This window comes from Sinocyclocheilus grahami, unplaced genomic scaffold, assembly GCF_001515645.1.
Source record: "Sinocyclocheilus grahami isolate Dianchi unplaced genomic scaffold, SAMN03320097.WGS_v1.1 scaffold1201.1, whole genome shotgun sequence".
Classification (NCBI taxonomy): Eukaryota; Metazoa; Chordata; class Actinopteri; order Cypriniformes; family Cyprinidae; genus Sinocyclocheilus; species Sinocyclocheilus grahami.
In genome coordinates this window covers 299,631-307,814 of record NW_015506380.1, presented here as the reverse complement: position 1 = coordinate 307,814, position 8,184 = coordinate 299,631, and positions in this window count along the sequence as shown.

The following is an 8,184-nucleotide window of genomic DNA, read 5'->3' as shown; positions in this document are numbered from 1 at the left end:
TAGTTAATACTCGCTTGAGATCAAAAGAAGCAAGCAGAGTGTGGAGGTCTGCAGCCTGAGGTTTATCTAGGTGGATGTCTCCAAGCATAACTAGGGGAGTACCATCCTCAGGAAAGTTTGAGAGCAGCACATCTAATTCTTCCACAAAGTTACCTAGTGGTCCTGGGGGTTGATAAACAAGTATACAATTGATTTTAATATATATATTATTTGTAAAATGGCACAGCTTTTTAAATATATGAAAGAACACTGTTAACATCACTCAGTAAATCATTATAATATGATATTATGATAATTAAGTATTATTTAATGATAGAACTTTAGTAATTAGAATTAAAACTTGGTAACCATGTATGAATGCATATTAGTCATTTTAACTCAACTTAGGACTGGTGGTGGTGCTTAAGATAGGCTATTGTTAGTCATTCAGTGTTTCTGTAAAAAAAAAAAAGGGGGGGGGGAACTAACAATAATTCTGATAATAAAATAAAAATACTATGAATTCTACTTATAAGAACAATATGAAACGCACTAAGGATTAGGGCTGGGTATCAATTCTTTAGTAATTAGAATTAAAACTTGGTAACCATGTATGAATGCATATTAGTCATTTTAACTCAACTTAGGACTGGTGGTGGTGCTTAAGATAGGCTATTGTTAGTCATTCAGTGTTTCTGTAAAAAAAAAAAAGGGGGGGGGACTAACAATAATTCTGATAATAAAATAAAAATACTATGAATTCTACTAATAAGAACAATATGAAACGCACTAAGGATTAGGGCTGGGTATCAATTCAGATGTCCCGATTCGCAAGCTCTCGATTCAATTCGATTTGCTTCTTGATTCGATTCTCGATATTTTGATTACCTTCAGTGAATAGTTTTAATACAAATGCTATTGATATTTCTAAAAAATGAACAGTAAACATCAGTTTACAAATGGTGAATTAATAAAAAGAAATTAAGAGCCACAGTTCTGTATTTTAAACCTATTATTTTTTTGTATAGGATCCTTTTTTTAAACAATAGGGCCCTATAAAATGTTATTCTTAATTTTTCTGATAATCAGATGAAAGCATAACACATTAATTTAATTTATCCTAATCAAATGAAAATTAAACCCTTTTATTTTTTTGGCAAACAAAGTGCTGCAGGTTTTAATATTTATTATTATTACTAGTAGTAGCATTGTTGTTACATTGAGTCTTAAGACTGCAAAATAGTAAAATATTTCTGACACAGTTTCTTCACGTTAAACCAAACTTTTATTTTAACGGGTTGCAGTGAAGAACTTGCAGCTGCCGTCAGGCCCGTAGCCAGCTATGAGGTCACTGAGGTAAATCTTTCATGTTCAGAAATAAAATTTGTTCTCTGAATGACTTGATTTGCTGTTAAACTCCTCATACGAATGCCTGCATGACATGTATAATTCAGTTTAGACAGTTTGCAAAAATGTTTAGCATCCGTGGTATGACAATGATCGCTGCGAGTCGCTGGCGGAGTGAACAAGTCTTCTTGAGAGAGTTGTGAGTGAGGGCGTGGGCGCAGTTGCCAGATCCAGCTATTGTAAGCCTTTTTGGACTTCTCTTCAATCAGCTATGAGGTCACTGAGGTAAATCTTTCATGTTCAGAAATAAAATTTGTTCTCTGAATGACTGATTTGCTGTTAAACTCCTCATACGAATGCCTGCATGACATGTATAATTCAGTTTAGACAGTTAGCAAAAATGTCTTCTTGAGAGAGTTGTGAGTGAGGGCGTGGGCGCAGTTGCCAGATCCAGCTATTGTAAGCCTTTTGGACTTCTCTTTAACGCTTAATTTGACACTTTAGAAAGTTAACAAAGTATGAAGTTGCAGTTTAGGGTCAGCGATATCTTTATCTTATCTTATTTGCAAAAGAGATTTGAAATAATTTCGGTTTATTTATTTATTTTTCACAGTAATATCTGGCAACACTGCCGGTGAGCACTTAAACTGACAGTAATCTAAAAAGCCCATGGACATGTTATTGCTTGCAGGATAGCACATTAAGGGACATGCAAAAAATATTATCTGTCAGAAACATTATCAACGCTGTCAGAAACTGTAGCATTTAACGCTAGTGCAGAGATCTGTAAAACAAGTAGGTTACAGAATGAAATGAAATACACAAAATCTAGCCATGAAGAAGTCTATGCCAAGTCATTCCGTATAGTAGTTAAATTTTCTCAAATCATGCTATAAACATTCTGAAGTTGCAGTTTAGGGTCAGCGATATCTTTATCTTATCTTATTTGCAAAAGAGATTTGAAATAATTTCGGTTTATTTATTTATTTTTTGTTTTCACAGCAATATCTGGCAACACTGCATCACCGGCACTTAAACTGACAGTAATCTAAAAAGCCCATGGACATGTTATTGCTTGCAGGATAGCACATTAAGGGACATGCAAAAAATATTATCTGTCAGAAACATTATCAACGCTGTCAGAAACTGTAGCATTTAACGCTAGTGCAGAGATCTGTAAAACAAGTAGGTTACAGAATGAAATTAAATACACAAAAATCTAGCCATGAAGAAGTCTATGCCAAGTCATTCCGTATAGTAGTTAAATTTTCTCAAATGATGCTATAAACATTCATAAGAGCACTAGACAAAGTTATCAGCTATTTAACAACGGTTAAATAAAAATGGTTAATAAAAATATAACAGCAATATGGATTATTGCATGAATAATAAACAACTGATAAAATTATCACGCAATAAATAGGGTATGATTTAAAAATGATCATCCCTCCAAAACAGAGAAAACATCTTTCACAGACATCTACGTTTCTGTCTCTTTTAAAGTGTTTATATGTATTTAATGAATTCATAGGGGTTATTATAACTAGTTTTTCTAGTGACCATAGTTGCCATTTTTCAAATATCGGCATCGGCAATGACCTGCATGATCGCGTGTTCTCTGCGTGACTTTCGGTCCATGCAAATTGAATGCTTTAAACATTACATTCGTGATTTCAAATTATGCTGCGCTTTATGCGTTTGCCCACTGTCATATTCATCTCATTTTCACTGTGTGCTGTATGTAAAATGAGTGTTACCTTGGCTTTATTGGAAAAGATATGATTCCCAAAGCACACAAACTTCCCAGAATACTGAGTGCTCTGTTGGTTACAGGTTACTTCCTTTTTAATTATATTTTTATAAAATATTTATTTATTTGTGCAAAATACTTTGTCATCTAAAGTATAAGCATGTTTATTTCACAAATTAATTTTTTGAATCCATTTTCAAATGATTTCAAATTTCTTAAATATTAATTAAAATATGATGGTAGCTTTCTCAAATTAAATGGTAAAATGCTAATGAAGTGACTCTCAGAGCAGCTGGAGATGATATTCGTGTGTTCATATCGTTATATAGTGAGAAGGCAGAAGCTGAAAACCCCGCGAGCGTTGACCGCGCTTTAGTATGTGTGTAGTAAACAAAACAGTGCGTCACGCCATTCCTCCATTTATTCATTGCAGAAATCATGGCGCCTTTACACTTGATGCCAAACGCTTCCACAGATTTGTAGTATTAGCATTTCACCTGAGCATTGCAAATCACGCATAATATTTTGTTCTTGGTTCTTGTCAATAGTATCTCCGCCATGTTTCTGTTGTAACATCATGCAAGGTAAATAAGAGGGTAACATCTAGTGGAGAAGACTAATGATACGATTCACACTAGACTTGTTATCGTATTCGGTAATGCGATATATCACGGTAATGAATATGCACAATATTGTTATCGTGGGCACTTCTAAATACCGTGAATAATTATATATTACAAATTATTCTGAATTTTGAATGCATTTTAAGAATACTTTTCCCATAAACTGGTCAAAATGCACAACACCGCTGTATGCTGCGTGAAAGATGCGTGCGCACTCTGATGTAAACAAGCGCACGGCGGAACACGTGAGAGACGCTCTGGAGGAAAGCGCACTTTCACTCTCTGACAGCAGATGGCGCTAAACGGCAGAAATAATACTAATAATACTAATTCATTTAAAAGCAGCCGTTCCCCCGGAAACCCTGTAAACAAAGCAGCTGCCCCAGTTTCTGTTTCTGAATCTTGTTTAAATTATTTAAACAGCCATTCAGATTTGTGTATTTGCTCTGATGTTCATCACAGCGCCAAATACTTAAATATTTAGACTTAATAGGCTATTTTTTAAATATTTTTTTACATTTTAATCTAGACTACAACATGCCCTAGATATTGTTTTGATTCTTTATTGTTCGGTCACACTTTACATTAGGGCTTCAATAGTTAATTCATTAGTTAACATAAACTGCCTGTGAAATATTCTTCTGAACATTCATTAATCTTAGGTATTCCAGTATTTAATAACAGGATGTTAAAATCGAGAGTTGCAACTGTGTTATTTAATGAGCTAACATGAACTAAGACTTGTATTTTTTAAACAAAGAGTAATAACTTCTGTAGCAAATGTAGCTATTGCTCATTGTGAATGTTAATGCATTAACTAAGCTTAACTAATGAGGTCTTGTTGTAAAGTCATACCTATTGGTCTTTATAGTTCTTTTGCACTTTAATCCGTGTAAAACTTTTAACTTTATACATTTTTCTTTATTGCTTTATCGCATTTAAATGTTGTTATTAAACCTGTTATACTGTATTATGACAGCACTTTTTTAAAAAACCTTCATTTTAATACCGTGATAATACCGTATACCGTAATAAAAGCATTAGCAATTAATCGCAACATGAAAATTTGATACCGGCATATCCCTAATTCACACTAATCAGATCTTGTTTTAAATGTTTGCTGAAATAAATAGCGGAAAAGACCGATTCGTGGCTTTTGAGAATCGATATCGAATCAACATCATTTAAAAAAAATTATTAATCGATATTTTTTTGCTCAGTCCTACTAAGGATTCATAAGCTGCTGGGTTCATGAATATTAATCACGTTATCTGCATTTGCTCCAATTGATTTGCTGAAATCAAAACAATAATTTACATGTACCGTGTCAATTCTGCATGGTAGACAGACTGTCTAGCTCTCGCACTCTCTCTTTGTGTGTGTGTGAGACAGCGTCGACGAGTCATGCATCTTCACAGTTTACGGTACATCAAATAAAGGTACGCTGTGTATCAATTGAGATTAGAGCGTTAACTGTTTACCACAAACACAACATAATCATTATTTTGATTTCAAATCCAAACATTGTTACTGAAAATGCTTTATCCGCATTGTAATTCTCTTTTATCACAGTACAGTAATACAATCTTAGACATATTCACGTGTAAACTCAATAAATATAAACAATAGGGACGCACCGAATGTTCGGCAACCGAAATTATTTGGCCGAAAATAGCGAAAAAAAATTTGGTGTTAGTCCGAATAAGTGAAAAGACCGAATAAATTGAAACAATGATATGAAGCGATCAAATAGCAAGCAGCGCAGAGTGAGAGGCGCGCACTCTTTATAATGCAGCACACAAGTCAGCAGTGTGGAAGCATTGAAACTGTCGGAGAAAGACGCAAAAATCACTACAAGCACCGACAGCGAGAGACTAGTGCTGCATCGCATGTCTTCAGTGAGAAGAGGAAGGGCTGATTGTTGCTGGTTACTGTATGATGATTGAAATCGCGAAATGGCTTTAAACAATTAGTAAATAAACTGCAGAACCTTATGTTTTCTAATGCACGCGCGCATTGCATGTGTTCTGACAGCGCTGCACGAGCTCGCAGCAGATCTGCTTGTTAACCAGGGTTCAGTCCAAAGCGTGAGGAAAATCTGCGCTGAGACAGTCGTCCGTTGCTCGGTCACATTTTTATGAATTTTTACAAGGCATGTGACACGTACGACGTATTCATAATGAGACTCATTTATAAATCTGCTGTCAACAAAAAATAAGCATTGAGGTCTTCCTGCGCGTTTCCACCTAAATAAAAGTTGAGAAAAAGCAAGAACTCTATCAACATTCATAAATATTAGTATTGTAATTTTACTGTTGTTCTGTAAAATAAAATAAAAAGTAAGACAATAATAATGATAATAGTCATTACAACAGCTCTGTTTTAATACATTTATTATAACATTCACACATAGTGTTCAAATAATATTGAATATTTTCTGTAATATTTTCTAATGTTTTAAAAGAAGTCTCTTCTCAGCAAGGCTGCTTTTAATTGTACAGTAAAAAAAAATAAAAAAATGCATGCCTGATTCAAGAAGGGGGTCTGATGGCCAAACATGTTTATTTTACTAACTCGTTAATTTTAAGTTAAATTGTGCTTTGTTGGTATAGCGTCTGCTAGAATGTTAAAAATGTTCAGTGTTAAATATTTTTAAATTGTTGTTTTGTAATTGATTTTTTTTCTTTGAAAAGCAAGACAAAACAGTAAAAAGCACATTTTGGCTTTTTAATTTATGCAATGGTGAAAAAAATGTTGGCAAAATACATGGGGAAAAAACTTGAAAAACCGTATTCGGTATTCGGCCCAGTGTTTAATTTTGTTCGGTTTCGGCTTCAACCAAGAATTTTCATTTCGGTGCATCCCTAATAAACAACGTATTATTCAATGCATTTGACTTCTAGATTTTTGTATATTAAGTTTCTCAAGCAAGTGGCAACACATTTAACCTGTTAACCTGCTGAAAATGACCTACCTAGCTTAAAAAAGCTTGGTAACAGTTCCTGACAACAGTGTGCTACACACACAATTTTGGTGTCTTTGGAAAGAAGACCCTTTGGGCTTTACTATCCATCATCCAGAGTTGATAATGCTCAAAAAGATAAAGTTATAGACACTGAAGTGCCTTGAAGAAAAATTGTACCACACTGATTTTTTTTCATATAAAAATACATGAAACTAGTCTTGGAGCAATCCAGAAAAGTAATGGGTTGAAAGTCACATGTCTCATGAGTTTATATTTCAAATCTGAAGTAGATAGCATAAAAAATGAGAAATATTTCTAATACTTAGAAATATTTACAAAATATTTTAGTCATTAAACATACCACTGCATAGTTTTTCAATTATAAAACAATACACATAATCTTAGAAATCGTATAAGTGATTTATTTGAGCTCTAGAAAAATACAATAAGAATAATTTGAGTAATACAAAGAAATAAGAAAAAAAGAATTAACCATGTATGCCAAGTACATCCTGTGATCGCTAGACATACAGCATCCACACTGATAGCTGCTCATACAGTCAGTAATCACATGCTGATGGCCGCTCATACAGATGGTAATTATTAAAAATAAAAAAAATTTGTGCAAAAAGCCGATCGCTACCCAGATAGCACATGTACATCTGCAAGATGTCTGTAAAATATATCTTGATCTGGAAAGCATCTGCTGTGGACAAACATCTAACAGAGGTCTGTCAGATGTCAGTTTTACATACATTCTAAATCATAAACATCTTAAAGACGTCTAATAGACATCTAAAAGGAAACGTCCTATAGACGTATTGCAGATGAGCAAACACTCTAAAAAATACGTCTTGCAGATGTAAATGCAGACATCAAATAGACGTCTCTGAGATGTATTTGTGCAAAAAGCCGATCGCTAGGTTACGCCCCCATCAGATGACAGGTCACGAGCGAGCGCCGGAGTTCAAATAAACAATATTTCGTTTCATATCTTTGACTTTTTTTTTAGTGGATGGTCTCATTCTGTTTGTGACACTGTATGCTACAAAACCATGTTGCTTTTTACTACCAAGATGCAGTTTTTGAGCGCAAGTTATTCCATAACGGATACAAACAATAACTCTCCCAGAAGAAATGAGACGTAAACAAAGGAATTACCATCCGTATTACAACGTTATTGTTTCGTTGGACTTAAAGTGCTCTGTGGGATGTTGTTCAGTGGACCCTTGCCTTTCTAACTACACCGGGAGTTACAGCAGTGGATGCGTTTATGATGAATCTGGTACGTAGCTACTGCGGTTTGATTATGCATGTTTTGATGTGTACTGCTTACACAAATTTAGCAAATACATTCCGTATAAGCTTTCCATTGAAAAACAGCGATCTATCGTCGATGCTTGAGGCTTAGACCTTTATAATGATAAAAAGTTTGTCAAGAATAATTTTGTCCCGTTTCATTTAATCTATTCGTAAACATTGACATGTGCACACAGAGCGTTCAGTGCGCCAGCGTCCAA